Below are 17412 nucleotides of genomic sequence, written 5' to 3' on the forward strand. Positions count from 1 at the left end.
AATATTCTGGGCTGGCAGTTTTTCTCTCTTAGTACCTGGGCTATGTCTCGCCATTCCCTTCTAGCTTGTAGGGTTTCTGATGAGAAGTCAGCTGTGAGTCTAACTGGAGATCCTCTGAGAGTAATCTGACGTTTCTCTCTTGCACATTTTAGGATCTTTTCTTTATGTTTCACTGTGGTGAGTTTGATTACAACATGTCGTGGTGAGGATCTCTTTTGGTCATGTTTATTAGGGGTTCTATAAGCTTCCTGTACTAAGATGCCTCTGTCCTTCTCCAAACCTGGGAAATTTTCTGCTAGTATCTCACTGAAAATGCCTTCTAATCCTTTCTCCCTCTCCATGCCTTCAGGAACTCCTAGAACCCGAATGTTGGGTTTTTTAATAGTATCCTGTAGATTCCCGACAATATTTTTTAGATTTCTAATTTCTTCTTCTTTTCTTTGGTTTGCCTGTTTCCTTTCCTGTTCTCTGTCTTCTAAGTCCGATATTCTCTCTTCTGCTTCGCCCATTCTGTTTTTAAGGCTCTCTAATGTGTTTGTCATTTGATCTATTGAATTCTTCATTTCATTATGATTTCTCGTCACTATCAGAGTTTCTTGTTCCACTAGTTGTTTCATTTCATTTTGATTCCTCCTTAATATTTCACTTTCTCGAGAGAGATTTTCTATCTTGTCCATGAAGGATTTCTGTAGTTCAAGAATTTGTTTTTGAGAACTTCTTAATGTTCTTATCAATTTTTTGAGATCTGCTTCTTGCATTTCTTCTATCTCATCATCTTCATAATCTTGCATTGGGGTGTCTTTTTCATTTGGGGGCGTCATAGTGTCTTCCTTGTTCTTGTTACCTCGATTTTTGCATTTGTTGTTTGGCATGTTGGAGATATTTGGTTTCTTCACTGTGGTGTTTTTTCTTGTTACACTATGGCTCTATATTAAGTGGACTGTCTGCTTTCGGTGGAGCCTTAGAGGCTTGAGATGAGTGTGGACTGAGAGCTGTGTTTGGTTCCTCAGGGCTGAGGGTGTGTCAAAGATGACATTCCCAGGTTAGGTGTGGTAAATCTCTCTTTCTTTTTTTTTTTTTTTTTATTCAAAAGGGAAGTAATTCCACACAGCTGAACGTACTTGGAGGTAGTTAGCAGGCGAATGATATACCCACAGGAGCCAGAGATTAGAAGCTCTTTCCCAAGGACCACACAGGGAATCTCTGCTGCCCTCAGTGTGGGCTCCAATTCTCCTGCAGTCTCCCACTGGGTTGCCAAGTTAGATGCTAATCTCCTGTTATTTCACCCCTCCCCCCAGAGTCAGGTTTTTCTGCTAGGCTCAGGGCCGGTGCAGACCTGAGGTCGCCCTGCTTATGACGTATGTCCAAAATGGCGCCTGCTCTTTGTCTTGCTCGCCTTTGAGAGGTGAGCGGAGAGAGAGAAACTCGTGTCCGTATCGGTCACTTTTTTTTTTTTTTCCTCTCTCTCTTCTAGTTAGCCTGGTGAACTTTTCCCCACGGAGTTTCAAGCCTTGTTCCCTCTAGTCTCCTCTTTCTGCTTGCCCGCTGGTGTCTCGGGCTATGGAGGTTCGGCTCACCTCGCGTTCCAGCGCTGGTGCGTTGAGTCTGCCGCTGGTGTCCCGAACTTGGGCTCCCACGCTCTCCACGCAGGTCCACTGTGAATCACTAGTTCCGGAAGAGTTTCCTCTGCTGTTTCATCCCCTACTCTTCCTTGACCCTGCAGTATCTCCACTTATATTAACGTGTGTCTTGACGAACTATCAATGTGCTCCCTTCCTATTCCGCCATCTTGCCGCTCCTCCAGCAGGCAGGATCTTATAAGAAGGGAACAATGACTGCAGGACACAATGTGGCTGACCTGGTGATGATATTCAAGATCCTGACAACATTGGAAGCTGTTGCTGCCCTGGGGAACAAAGTCGTGGAAAGCCTGAGAGCACAGAATCCTTCGGAAGTTTTGACCGTGCTGACCAATGAAACTGGCTTTGAAATCAGTTCTTCGGATTCCACGGTGAAGATTCTGACTACAACAGTGCTGCCTAATCTCCGAAAACTGGACCCAGAATTCCACTTGGATATCAAGGTGTTGCAGAGTGCCTTAGCAGCCATCCGACACGCCCTCTGGTTTGAGGAAAATGCCTCTCAGTCCACAAAGTTCTCATTAGACTGCTGAAGGACTTGAGGATTCGTTTTCCTGGCTTTGAGCCCCTCACACCCTGCATCCTTGATCTGCTTGGGCACTACGCCGTGATGAACAACCCCATGAGACAGCCTCTGGCCCTAAACGTGGCATACAGGCGAGGCTTGCAGATCCTGGCTGCAGGACTGTTCCTTCCAGGTTCCGTGGGTATCACTGGCCCCTGTGAGAGTGGCAACTTCAGAGTGCACACGGTCGTGACCCTGGAGCAGCAGGACACGGTGTGCTACACAGCTCAGACTCTGGTGCGAATCCTCTCGCACGGGGACTCTAGGAAGATCCTCGGCCAGGAGGGGGACTCCAGCTATCTTGCTTCTGAAATGTCTACCTGGGACAGAGTGATAGTGACTCCTTCAGAAGAGGCTTACGAGATGCCACCAGAGAAGAAGGAAGGCGAGGAACAGGAGGAGAACACCGAAGAACCACCTCAAGGAGAGGAAGAGGAAAGCATGGAGACTCAGGAGTGACCTGCCCTCTCCTACCCAGCCCGAAGACTGGGGCCTCCGCTAGCCATGGCTGGGCTCCATCGTGGGGTTCTGTGGGATAGGGGAGCCAGCCAGAAGGAGAAGGAAATGCCATTCCACTGGGGTTTGATATTGGCTTAGCAGGCAGAAGTGTTCCATTAATGACCTGTGCCATCCATCCGTAATAAAGCAGGATACCAACATTTCCTCCTAGTACTTAGAGTCCCCAACTCCTGAAACCCCTCTGAACCAGTACCTTTGTTGAAATGTTGTGAACTGTTATTGTCTGGGAATTTTTTTTCTAAGAAAAACGATTAAAGTACTTTCTAGTAAAAAAAAATAGATAGATAGATAGATAGATAGATAGATAGATAGATAGATAGATATTCTCATGGAGCTGGCACTGTGACATAGCAGATAAAGCCACTCCCTGCAGTGCCAGTATCCCATATGGAGCCAGCTGCTCCACTTCCGATCCAGCTCTCTGCTATGGCCTGGGAAAGCAGTGGAAGATGGCTCAAGTGTTTGGGCCTCTGCACCCAAGTAGGAGACCCGGAAGAAGCTCCTGGCTCCTGACTTCAGATCGGCACAAGTCCGACCATTGCAGCCACTTGGAGAGTGAACCAGCAGATGGAAGTTTGCTCTTTACCTCTCCCTCTCCCTCTCCCTCTCCCTCTCTCTCACTCTCTGTAACTCTTTCAAACTAATAAATAAATATCCTTAAAAGATATACCTATATCTATATATATATAAAAATTCTTTGCTCCTGTGGTGGCTGGCATCAAAAATATGGAGACAAAACAAAATGGAGCCGGTGTCGTGGCTCAGTAGGCTAATCCTCCACCTGCAGCGCTGGCACACCAGGTTCTAGTCCCAGTTGGGGCACCAGATTCTGTCCCGGTTGCCCCTCTTCCAGGCCAGCTCTCTGCTGTGGCCCGGGAGTGCAGTGGAGGATGGCCCAGGTCCTTGGGCCCTGCACCCGCATGGGAGACCAGGAGGGGCACCTGGCCGCAGCGCGCCGGCCACACGGCCATTGGGGGGTAAACCAATGGAATAAGGAAGACCTTTCTCTCTGTCTCTCTCTCTCTTTCACTGTCCACTCTGCCTGTCAAAGAAGAAGAAGAAGAAGAAGGAGAAGGAGAAGGAGAAGGAGAAGGAGAAGGAGAAAGAGAAGGAGAAGGAGAAAGAGAAGGAGAAGGAGAAGGAGAAGGACAAAAAATGGAAAAGTAAGTTGGTGGAAAATCCGTCCTCATTTTGTAGCTTACACGTGAGAGAAATTTGATGGAGACCTTCCCAAGTCTGACAAGGCCAATAACAGATTGTGAAGCTGAAAGAAACAGTCTTGAAACATCATCAACAGAAAAGCAAATTTCAGTCAACCGTAGTGGGAGAAGACTGAATGGTCTTTATATTTTCTCTGTGAAAAACACTGTAAAATTGTCTGTTTACTACCTACAGAGGCATGTGCAGGAATTTCTCAGGTAGCAAATTTGTATATTTTTCCTTATAGTTCTGTCAAATTTAACTTATCATTGAGACTATGTCATTAAATATACACAAATTAAAAACATACATCTTCCTGGAAAATTGAGCTTTTATTACAAAATGTCCCTTCTTAATAGATGTTACTCTTGTTAAAGATAAAATACATATCTGAAGTTTGACTTTTAAAATCCACTTTGACGCTCTTTGCTATAATTTTTCTTTATTTGTTTTTATTTTATTTGAAAGGCAGAGAGAAAAAAAGTCAGAGACATACATACAGAGATCATCTGTCTGCTAGTTCACTCCCCAAGTGACAACAGCTGGGGCCAGGCCAGCTCCAGGAACTCAATCCAGTCTCCCTGATGGGTGGCAGGGACTCAAGCCCTTAAGCCATCACCTGCTACCTCTCAGGAATCACAGCAGCAGGAAGCTGGACTCAGAAGTGGAGCTGGGACCTGAACCCAGGCACTCTGATAGGAGATGCAGGCATTCCAAGCAGTGTCATAATCACCATGTCAAATAACTACCCCTATTCTGATAATCGTTATTTTTTTTCAGATTTATTTATTTGAAAGGCAGAGTTATGAGAAGCAGAAGCAGAGAGAGAGAGAGAGAGAGAGAGAGAGAGAGGTCTTCCATTTGCTGGTTCACCCCCAAATGACTGCAACAGCCAGAGCTGGCCTATCTGAAGCCAAGAGTCAGGAGCTTCCTCCCGGTCTCCCACATGGGTGCAGGGGCCCAAGGACTTGGGTCATCTTCTACTGCTTTCCCAGGTCATAGCAGAGAGCTGGATCAGAAGTGGAGTGACTGACACTCGAACCGGCGCCCATGTGGGATGCCGGCACTGCAGCAGCCTTACCCACCACACCACAGTGCTAGCCCTGATATTCTTTGTTTTTTAAGCAATATTTATTCTGTTCACAATTAATATGCTCACTGATATAGTAAAGTTTTACCACCCAAGTACTTTATATCATTCTACCTTTTGTGTTTCTTTCTCACTTTTTTTAAAACTTTCTTTCCTTCATCCATACCAGTTGAATTTGTTTTTAACTTTTACTCTATAGCCCATCCATTGGCATGGAAGTTACATACACTTCTATAGTTATTCCAGGGGTTATTCTAGAAAATACAATATGCAGCCCTCATTTATTTAAGTCTCATATTACCCACTTCCAGGATAATGCAGTTCTTACAATGGGTTAACATCTTTCCAACTCATTGCTGCTGAATATTTTATTTTATTGTGGTAAGAACACTTAACATGGGATCTACTCTCTTAAAAGTTTTGAAGTGCACAATACAATGGTGCTTACTGTAAGTGCAATGTTGTACAGCAAATGTCTAAAGCATACATGTCTTGCTTGATTGAAACTGTATGCCCATTGATTATCACTTCCCCATGTTGAGTGTGCACATGATTTTAATATTCATTAAATATTTAATATTTGTTAAATATAAGATTTATTATTTATTTGCCTTCTGTCTGGAGAATACTCTTGTATTTCTCTTAGAGTGCATGTGAAGTTCTCTCTTTTTTTTTTTTTGGAAAATGTCTTTATTTCACCTTCATTGCACAAAATATTATCATTGGATATTGTATTCTTCATTAGCAGACTGCTTTTCTCTCCTTGAAGCTCTTTGAAGCTGTGATTCCTTTGTCTCTAGCTTCCACTGTTTCTGTGTGATAGTTGGCTGTTGGTCTTATTTTTGTTCCTTCAAAGGAAATGGGATCTTTTTGTCTGGTTGCTTTTAAGAATTCATCTTTGAGGGAGGAGATGTACAGTTCAGCACATACTCACTCAGACTTACCCCTAATGGTAGAGTTAGAAATGTGCCAAGAGATTCCAATTCAATCCCATTAAGGTGGCATGTACCAATGCCATCTTGTTAAAGTGATCAGTTTCAGTTCAGAATTGATCATATTGATAGGATTAAGTGTCAAAGGGATTACATAAATAAGACCAGTGTTTACAAATAATAATTGATAGAATTAAAAAGGAGAGAATGATCCTACATGGGAAGCAGGATACACAGCAGACTCATAGAATGGCAAATGCACTAAACAGCACTCTGCCCTCAGAATCAGCCCTTAAGGCATTTGGATCTGGCTAAAAAGCCGATGAGAGTTTCGCAGGCTTGGAAAGCCAAGACACTGTGGCCAAAAAATAAAAATTAAAATTAAAAATGACCTAAATGAAAGATCTCTGCGAGTGAGATCCCAGTGGAAAGAATGGGCCATCAAAGAAGGAGGTACTTGCCTCTGAAGGGAGGAGAGAACTTCCACTTTAACTATGGCCTTGTCTAAATAAGATCGGAGTTGGTGAACTCAAGAGGCTTCCATAGCCTTGACAGTTCATGACAAGAGCCTCAGGTGATTACTGATGTCATAAATAAGAGAGTCAATTGTTAAATCAACAACAGGAGGCACTGTGCACTTACTCCCCATGTAGGATCTCTGTCCTTAATGTGTTGTATTATGCAAATTAACAGTAAAACTACTACTCAAACAGTACTCTATATATACTTTGTGTGTCTGTGTGGGTGCAGTCTGTTGAAATCTTTTCTTAGTATATACTAAGTTGATCTTCTGTATATAAAGATAATTGAAAATGAATTTTGATGAAGAATGGGATGGGAGAGAGAGTGGGAGATGGGATGGTTTGCGGGTGGGAGGGTAGTTATGGGGAGAAAAACTGCTATAATTCAAAAGTTGTACTTTGGAAATTTATATTTATTAAATAAATGTTGAAAAAAAATTTTTAAATATTAAAAAAAGAATTCATCTTTGATCTGAATTTCAACAAAACAGATACAATTTATCTAGGTGTATTTTTCTTTGTATCTATTCTGTAGATTTTTAAGGACTTACTGATTCATGTTTTGAAGTCTTTAATAAGTTTTGAAACTTTGAGTTATAGTTTATTCAAATATCATACTTCATTCTCTATTTCAAATGTGCTCCCATTTATTATAAATTAGCCCTTCCTACAGTTTCATTTATGGCTCTTCCTTCTGATTTCTTCACTCTGTGCATCTTCTTTTTTCATCCTCAATATTTTCCTCTGAGCAATCTTCAAGTTTACAATTTTTCTTTTCATTTTCTAATATGATAGTAAATTCCATCTACTGAATTAATTTTATATATTGATGTTAAATCAAGAACAGAAGTCACTGTACACTCCCCATGTAGGATTACTGTCCTTAATGTTTTATACTATGAGAATTAGTGGCAAAAACTAGTCTTCAAACAGTACTTTATACTTTCTGTGTTTGTTTGGGTGAAAACTGTTGAAATCTTTACTTAGTATATTCTAAGTTGATCTTCTGTATATAAAGATAACTAAAAATGAATGGGAGAGGAAGGAAGCTGCCCCTATGGAGGGGAAGTGTCATCCTTGGGACACTTCTACACACCAAACACAATTGTGAAGTGGCAAGGGCTGCAGTGGGTGGGTACTTTGCACACCTGCAAACCACAGATCTGACAAAAGAGAAAAACTCATGTTCCTCACTGACATCAAAATTGGTTGGGAAGACCAGACTTCATCCAGCAGTCTGGAACACACACAGACAGTGGCCCTGGGAACACCTCAGTTTCATTGCAGATAGGACTAGCTAGGGGGGACAGAGTAGCCCAACTGGCAATCTACAGCCCTGAGAGCTGAGACTCAGAAAACCGTGACTACACAAGAGCAGAGTGTGGCTAGGTTCTGGACAACCACAGAGTGCTTCTCCACACTCTCTGAAATCCTCAGTGGACTAGAGCAGTTCACAGCAGAGGGAAACGTGCTCACAGGAAAGACTCCTCAGATCATATGTGCAGTTCACAAAGTGGTGCAGATGAGTGCTGAGCACACTGGGTATTAACATCTGGGTATTCCTCAGCTGGGAGGAGAAGAGTTGGTCACACCAATAGAGGTGACCATTCCTCTCCATCCAGTTAACCAGAGGAGAGCTACCACACCCAACTTGGGTGTTACCCTGAATACCTGCCCCATCCTGGAGCACTGAACAGAGCACCCTGGCCATACTCAGCACATACCTCTTGGAATTCACTGAAAGTGTAGAAGTCCCACTAAGCCACAGAGGTACAGATCAAAGATAAAAGCCATCAGACAAAAAAAATCTACAAATGCCTCAAAATAAAGGCAAAAATTCAAGAAACAAGAATAAGGAACACATTATGAGCCCCTCACAGGAACACTACAACATTTCAATATTGGAATGTAAAGATGGAGAGATTAAGGAAATGCCAAAAATAGAATTCAAAAAATTAATCATCAGATTACTCAGAAGCAAATTCACAAACTACAGAAAACTATATATGACATGAATAAAAATTTTCCCAAGAAATTGAGATTTTAAAGAGGAATCAAAATGAAATACTAGAAATGAAGAATTCAATAGATTAAATTTAAAAATGCAGTAGAAAGTCTTAACAAGAGTTGGTGAGGCAGAAGAAAAATATCTGAGCTAGAGGACAAATTTCTGGAAATTTTATAGTCAGACAAAAAAAAACAAGAAGAAGAAATAGAAAATAGTATTGGAGATATATGGATTACTATCAAAAGATCCAACATATGGGTCTTAGGAGTGCCTAAAGGTATGGAAAGAGAGAAGGGACTAGAAGACCTACTTAGTGAAATAATTACAGAAAACTTCCCTAACTTGGAGAAAGAAAGGAATGTCCAAGTACAGGAAGTACATAGAATTCCTAAGACATGACCAAAATAGATCTTCACCATGACACATATTAATCAAACTTTCCACAATAAAGCATAAAGAAAAGATTTTAAAGTGCACATGAGAGAAACACCAGATAACTTCCCTGGGATCTCCAATTAGACTCACAGCTGACTTCTCATCAGAAACCCCACAGGCTAAAAGACAATGACAAGATATAATCCAAATCTTAAGAGAAAAAAACTGTCAACCAAGATACTGTACCTCGTAAAGCTCTCATTTATAAATGAAGATGAAATAAAGACCTTCCATAACAAACAAAAATTGAAAGAATTTATCACCACTTGTCCAGCTCTACAAAAGATGCTTAAGGATGTGCTACACAAAGAAACACAGAAAGAAAGCCATCATCATGAAAGAATGCAAAGATAGAAAACCCCCCAGTAAAAGTACAAAAGAAATCCAAACGAAATGATAAGAACATTCACAGAAAAATGTCAGGGCCAAGTGCTTACTTATCAATAGTTTCTGTGCATGTAAATGACCTCAACTCTCCAGTTAAAAGATACAGACTGGCTGATCACCCAAGGCTCTTGTTATGAGCTGCCAAGGCTATGGAAGCCTTTTGAATCCACAAGCTCTGTCAGGATTTAGACAGAGCCATAAGCAAAGTGGAAGTTCTCTCCTCCCTTCATAAGATATGGAGATAACCCAGATGTTAATTAACTGAGGACTGGATAAAAAAAAAATTACAGTATGGCGCCAGCACTGTGGCTCAGCAGGTTAAAGCCCAAGCCTGCAGCACTGGCATCCCATATGGGCACCAGTTCAAGTCCCGGCTGTTCCTCTTCTGATCCAGCGTTCTGCTATGGCCTGGAAAAGCAGTAGAAGGTTACCCAAGTCCTTGGGTCTCTGCACTCGCACAGTAGGCCCAGAAGAAGCTCCTGTGTCCTGGCTTCAGATCATCTCAACTCTGGCCAATGTGGTCATTTGGGGAGTGAACCAATGGAATGGAAGACCTCTCTCTCTCTCTCTGGCTCTACCTCTCTTCTGTAACTCTTTCATATAAATAAAATAAATCTTTAAAAAGGAAATTATGGCATATATACACTATGGAATAATACAGTGGTAAAAAAAATTAAATCCTTTCATTTGCAAGAAAATGGATGCAGCTAGAAACCATTATACTAGTGAAATAAACCAGTCACAAACACAAATACCATATGGTTCTCTCTGATCTGTGGTAACTAATAGAGTACCTAAAATGTAGTCTATAAGAGTGAAACTGGGGGCCGGCGCTGTGGCGCAGCAGGTAAAGCCACCACCTGCAGTACCAGCATCCCATATGGGCTGCATTCAAGTCCCAGCTGCTCCTCTTCTGATCCAGCTCTCTGTTTTGGCATTGGAAAGCAGTAAAAGATGACCCAAGCCCTTGGGCCCCTGTGCCCACATGGGAGACCTAGAAGAAGTTCCTGGCTCCTGACTTTGGATCAGCACAGCTCCAGCCATTGCGGTCAGTTGGGGAGTGAACCAACGGATGGAAGACCTCTCTCTCTCTCTTCCTCTCTTCTGTGTGTAACTCTGACTTTCAAATTAATAAATAAATCTTAAAAAAAAAAAAGGGAAACTGACACTTTGAACTGCCTGTGCCTTGACTGTCAAGGAACAATTTTTTGTTTGTTTTTTAGTTTATCTGTTTGCTTTTTCTTGTCCTTTTTCTTTTTTCTTCATACTAATCAGTAAACTCTCTACTTAGTGTAGGTTTACTTTTATGAGTATAAAAATTATCTGAAAAAATTACCTCTGTAAACAGTAAGATTGGAAAAGGAAGAAAGAGGAGAAAGAAGGGCAGGAGTATGGGGGGGTGGGGAAGAAATAATCATAATGTTCCCAAATCTGTATATATTAAATGCATGAAGTTCTATTCCTTATGCAAAATAAAATAATTTTTAAAAAGTCTATTAAATGCATAAACATTGGATTATTAAAAAAAATCAACTATAGGTCTGTTACTTCCTCTGTTACTCATTCATCCTGTCTTGTTTCTTTATAGGACCATTGTTTTTTTGTTTTTTTAATTTATTTGACAGTTAGTTACAGACAGTGAGAGAGAGAGAGACAGAGAGAAAGGTCTTCCATCTGGTGTTTCACTTCCCAAATGGCTGCAATGGCCGGAGCTGTGCTGATCCGAAGCCAGGAGCCAGATGCCTCTTCCCGGTCTCCCATGCGGGTGCAGGGCCCAAGCACTCGGGCCATCCTCCACTGTCCTCCCCAGGTCACAGCAGAGAGCTGGACTGGAAGAAGAGCAGCCAGGATTAGAACCCAGTGCACATATGGGATGCCACACCGCAGGCAGAGGATTAACCTAGTACACCACAGCGCCGGCCCCAGGACCATTGCTTTTAAACTGTGCCCCAGATGCGCTTCTTGTAAATCTGTTTGTAGAATCAATTTGAGGTCTAAGATGATCCCTTCTTCTCCAGAGAGGATTGTGATTGCCATTGCCAGCTACCTGAAGGATTACTACTCCAGAGTCACATTAATCCAGTTTCAGGGGTTGAAATGTTTCAAAGCTGAGCCCAAGTCCCTGAGAAGATCTGTTTCTGATTCACCCTTTCTCCTAGGGTACATCCATTCAGGATCCCACTTCAGGGTCCCACCCAGACTTAAGGACGTTTACTGAGATGATTACATCAAGTTCATTTTTTCTAAGAAGTGCATTTTCTGGCAGGCGTCACGGCTCAATAGGCTAATCCTCTGCCTTGCGGCACTGGCACACCGGGTCCTAGTCCCGGTCGGGGCACCGGATTCTGTCCCGGTTGCCCCTCTTCCAGGCCAGCTCTCTGCTGTGGCCCGGGAGTGCAGTGGAGGATGGCCCAAGTGCTTGGGCCCTGCACCCCATGGGAGACCAGGAGAAGCACCTGGCTCCTGGCTTCAGATCAACGCGGTGTGCCGACCGCAGCACACCGGCCATGGCGGCCATTGGAGGGTGAACCAATGGCAAAAGGAAGACCTTTCTCTCTCTCTCTCTCTCACTGTCCACTCTGCCTGTCAAAAAAACTAAAAAAACACAGCAGACTCATAGGATGGCAGATGTCCTAAACAACACTCTGGCCTCAGAATCAGCCCTCAAGGCATTCAGATCTGGCTGAAGAGCCCATGAGAGTATAGCAGGCATGGAAAGCCAAGATATCATGGAAAAAAAAAAAAAAAAGGCCTAAATGAATGATCTCTGTGAGTGAGATCCCAGTGGAAAGAACAGGGCCATCAAAGAAGGAGGTACCCTTCTCCGAAGGGAGGAGAGAACTTCCACTTTGACTATGACCCTATCGGAATAAGATCAAAGTCAGCGAACTCTAAAGGCTTCCATAGCCCTGGCAACTCATGACTAGAGCCTAGGGAGATTACTGACGCCATGAACAGGAGTGTCAAATTGTTAAATCAGCAACAGGAGTCACTGTGTACTTACACCCCATGTGGGATCTGTCCCTAATGTGTCGTCTAAAGCCAAGTGATGCTATAACTAGTACTGAAACAGTATTTTTATACTTTGCGTTTCTGTGTGGGCACAAACTGATGAGGTCTTTACTAATTATATACTGAAGTGATCTTCTGTATATAAAGAGAATTGGAAATGAAAAAAAAAAAAAACAACCTGGTGTTAAAATGGAAATGGCATAGAAAATTAATTAATTTGAAAAAAAAAAATTATGTAGGATCTCTGTCTTTAATGTGCTGTACATTGCTATTTAATGCTATAATTAGTAATCCAATGGTAGTTTTTTCACTTTATGTTGCTATATGGGCAAAATGTTGAAATCTTTACCTAATATATACTAAACTGATCTTCTGTATACAAAGAAAATTGAAAATGAATCTTTACATGAATGGAAGGGGAAAGGGAGCGGGAAAGGGGAGGGTTGCGGGCGGGAGGGAAGTTATGGGAGGGGGGAAGCCATTGTAACCCATAAGCTATACTTTGGAAATTTATATTCATTAAATAAAAGTTTAATAAAAAAAAAGTGCATTTTCTGTCTTTAAAGAATTTTTAGAATACAAATGCATGCACTTGCTTGATGTACATTCTTGGGTTTGTGATCTACAATTATCTTTGTATCATCAATACCTAGGGCTGTGACTAGTATGCAATGGAGACCAATGAGCGTGTGCAGCAAGACTAACCTGAGCAATGCCTGCCTCAAAATCTTAAACACTTTCCTTGCTTTTACAAAAATCATTTTATACCTCATTTTCTTAATAGTCATAACCTCCCCAGCATTAAGCATGTCCCTGTTGCATGAGAGGTGGCATTTGCTGAATTAGGGAATGTCCATGTCCCCAGATTGTTTGGAGGTATTCAATTTTTTTCTACCTCTCTCCTCTGTTTTGTGACAATGTCTGGATAGAAAAGACTAAGCATTACAAGACTTGAGTTTGTGAAATCATAATTACAGTTTTAGAAGGAAAAATCTCTCACCAAAAACATTTAAATGATTAAAGCAGAAACTAGAAAACATTCCTTAGGCAAGAAAGTTACAATTACAAGAAGTGGTCATTACATAGGTCCAAGAAAAGTGCATGTGCGCTCAGATTTATATTTATCCAGTGGTTCTCAACCCCAAATGTCTGTGGAAATCACCTATAACATGTTTAAACATGTCCTTTCGGGGCCAGCACTGTGGCATAGCAGGTAAAGCCACCGCCTGCAGTGCCGGCATCCCATATGGGCATTAGTTTGAGTCCCAGCTGCTCCACTTCCAATCCAGCTCTCTGCTCTGGCCTGGGAAAGCAATAGAAGATGGCCCAAGTTTCTGGGCCCCTGCACCCACGTGGGAGACCTGGAAGAAGCTCCTGGCCCCTGGCTTCTGGCTTCGAATCAGCGCAGCTCTGTCTGTTGCAGCCAATTGGGGAGTGAACCAGCAGATGGAAGACCTCTCTCTCTCTCTCTCTGCCTCTCCTTCTCTCTCTCTGTAACTCTGACTTTCAAATAAATAAATAAATCTTTTTTAAAAAATGCCCTTTCCTAGGCCCCACCCTATACCTGCTAAATCAGAATTCCTATGGTTGGTCAAAGCTGCATTTTGGTATTTCTGAGTAAAGACAACTGATCAATACTATGACTGTGCAATCTGCAAACTGTGATAGAAGAGAAGATCAGAAGAAGCCATTAAAAAAAAGAAAAGGTAACCTAGCTTAATTCATTGCAATATCTGAAAGATGCAGTTGCCCTTCCATATCATGAGAAAAAGGGATTGGCTTCAGGAGAGGCCCTTGTCTGAAATGGTGTAGTGTTTGCATATAAACTATGTACCTCCTCTGAAGATTTTATGCCTCTTCAGATTATTTGTAATAATAATACAGAGCAAATGCTATGTAAATAGTTGTCATGCTATATTGTTTGAGAATTAGTGACAGGAGAAAAATCTGTATATATTCAGCACAGGCACATTTTTTTTTAAGATTTATTTTCTTGTTTTGAAAAGTGGAGTGACAGAGAGAGGGAAGGACAGAGAAAGAGATCTTCCATCCGTTAGCTCTCTCCCTAAATGACCACAACAGACAGGACGGCACCAGGATGAAGCCAGGAGCCAAGAACTCCATCGGGTCTCCCACATGAGATTAATACTTTCTATGCCACATGAGTGGCAGGAGCCCAGGCACTTGGGCCATCTTCCACTGCCTTCCAAGGCACATTATCAGGGATATGAATCAGAAGTGGAGCAGCCATTTCTCAAACCAGAGCTCCAAAGTGGGACACTGGCATTGTAAGTGGAGCCTAACCCACTGTGCCACAACCCCTGCCTGACACAATATTTTTAAAATATTTCATTCTGAGTTTAATTGAATCCATGAATGTAGACATCATGAATGCAGAGGGATGAACTATAATTTTTATTTTTATCTAATATATGTTTCATATAGTAAGAAGTGTGATTTATTCATATCAGCACATGGGATTAAAAATCTCTTTCCACATTGAAGAAGACCAGTCCTCTCCCTTAAGACTGAACACTCACCTATTTGCATTCCATTATACATGAGGAAAATCAATAATCCATTGCCTCTGTTTAAGGAGATTTGGCCATAATGAATACTAAATTGTTTTGCCCTAAATAGCAGCAGCAGAAGAGCTCTGGGTTATTGCTTTGCTCTGGTTCTTATTATCAGGTCCTGTTGCCAGGAAGATATGACTGCATCATTACAGGGAATGCAGGAGATCACAACCTTGCTTCTGTGAGTCTAACTGAACTTATTGGAGCATAAGCCCAGCTCCTTACGGCTTCAGATGAAGATGGCACAAGGATTAATACTTTCTTATGGCTGTAAGAACCTTGAGATAAAACGGTGTCATAAAGAAACAGCTTATAAATAACCTCCAATATGGAAACAAATCATCCAAATTCTAGCAATTACTCATGAAAAACCCATAAAATGTACAAAAGCTATTCTACGACTTATCCTGAGTTTTGAATGGTACAACCCAACAGCGCTGCTGGTTCCTGATGATACAGACAGCACTTCCAGACACTTTCACACTGGTGCTGTATTCCCATTCACTCCCTACCATCAGGCTGTGTACACTGCAGAGGCTCCAAACACCTGTTTATTTTGTTGTGACTTGATGGCCAATCCAGCTAAAAGCAGAAGAATTTACCAAGTTAAATCCCAGCAAAACTCTTCACTGTTCCCTGCCGCCAAACCCCTGGGACTTTTCTGGTTCCCATTCTTCCCAAGATCAGTTTTCTCAAATGCCCTTTCATTTTGTGAGCTATCCATACCTTTGTGAGCTAAATGTTACTCCCAGCCTCCTTTCCACTCACCTTCTGGGTGAAGAATCTAGAAATTAAAGCTTTGCATGCTCTCTTGCAAATGGGGCTCTGTATACAAATTAGTTCCACCCATTAGATGCACCCCAGTGGGATTTGGGAAACAATTACCAAAACAACCTTTTTGGGCTGCTTCTTCTGGCAAATCAGAACATGGGATAAAAGTTTCTCTGAAGAACCATCCAAGTGTCCTGCTTTCTGTGTGTGCAGCAACACTAGCAGCAGTGGCTGTAGTAGGGTGGAATCAACAGTGAGCTCTTGGTTCAAGTTTAGCTCCAATAGTGGCCTCAGAGGGAATGACTCCTCTTGTGTTTTTCTTTGTTGTTCCACAGTTGTTTCTGGAGGTTCCACCAAGAATTTTCTCTCTTGGCCTTTCTAATTACTTTGTTGGCACCCAATTCTCTCATTTAGTCACCATATTATCAGAACTATAGAATTTTATTCCTGCACAAAACCATTATTTATACACTTCCAACAAATCTTTTTTTGTTTGGTTGGTTGGTTGTTTTTTTGCTTTGCTTACCTAAGTCAGTTACTACAGGTTGCAGTCACAGAACCGTCTCCCTAAGTGCCCGAGCTGACACTTACAGGAACTAAGCTATAATCCTAGGAAAAGCTCAAGCCTTGTTCATGATCAGGAGACCTAGTTTGGCCTCTTAGTAGCATGTGACCTTGGGCATATCATTCATATTTCTGAGCCTCAGTTTCTTCAAATGTAAAATAGGGTTAATAATACCCTTCTCCCGGGCCAGCGCTGTGGCACAGCAGGTTAACGCCATGGCCTGAAGCGCCGACATCCCATATGGGCGCCAGTTCTTGTCCTGGCTGCTCCTCTTCTCTTCCAGCTCTCTGCTATGGCCTGGGATAACAGTGGAGGATGACCCAAGTCTTTGGGCCCCTGCACCCATGTGGGAGACCCGGAGGAAGCTCCTGGCTTCTGGCTTCGGATCGGTGCAGCTCCTGCCATTGCAGTCTTCCGGGGAGTGAGCCAGCAGATGGAAGACCTCTCTCTGTGTCTCTACCTCTCTCTGTAACTCTCACTTTCAAATAAAATAAATCTTTTAAAAAAAGATAATGCCCTTCTCACAGATAATTGTAAGCATTAAATACAGTAAAAGGGAAAATCTGTTCAATAGCTAGTAATAAATCAATATTGGTTGTGTCGGCACTGATTTAGCAAACACAGTGATTATCTAGAAAGCTTAAGTTTTGGGGCTGGCATTGTGGCATAGCCGATTAAGCCTCTGCCTGTAACACCGGCATCCCATATGGGCACCAGTTCAAGGCCCAGCTGCTCCACTTCCAATCCAGCTTCCTGCTAATGTACCTGGGAAAGCAGTGGAAGATGGCCCAAGTCTTTGGTCCCCTACACCCATGTGGGAGACCCAGAAGAAGCTCCTGGCTTTTGCCTGACCTAGCCCTGGCAGTTGCAGCCATATGGGGAGTGAACCAGCACATGCAGGACCTCTCTCTCTCTCTCTCTAACTCCCTATTTCTCTCTCTCTCTCCTCCCCTGTCTTTCTCTCTCTCTCTCTCTCTCTGCAACTCTGACTTTCAAATAAAATAAATAAATCTTTACCAAAAAAAGAAATTTTAACTTTGAATTTTAAAAAATTCAAAAATCATTTGAAAAATAATGTTTAAGGCTGTCATGGTCCCATTTGGTCTGTATATATTGGAAACTTGCTTAACTATCCATTTCTTTCCTTCCTGGTGATGGCAAAAGGAAAAGTTGAACAGCAGCTAGATCTGT

At 42.2% G+C, this 17412-nt stretch overlaps 1 pseudogene; it reads left to right on the forward strand.

Moving 5' to 3' along the window:
- Nucleotides 1–1831: 1831 nt before the first annotated feature.
- LOC133758649 (interleukin enhancer-binding factor 2-like) lies at nt 1832–2664 on the forward strand (annotated as a pseudogene).
- Nucleotides 2665–17412: the final 14748 nt, after the last annotated feature.

The sequence above is a fragment of the Lepus europaeus genome, chromosome 4, assembly GCF_033115175.1.
Source record: "Lepus europaeus isolate LE1 chromosome 4, mLepTim1.pri, whole genome shotgun sequence".
Lineage (NCBI taxonomy): Eukaryota > Metazoa > Chordata > Mammalia > Lagomorpha > Leporidae > Lepus > Lepus europaeus.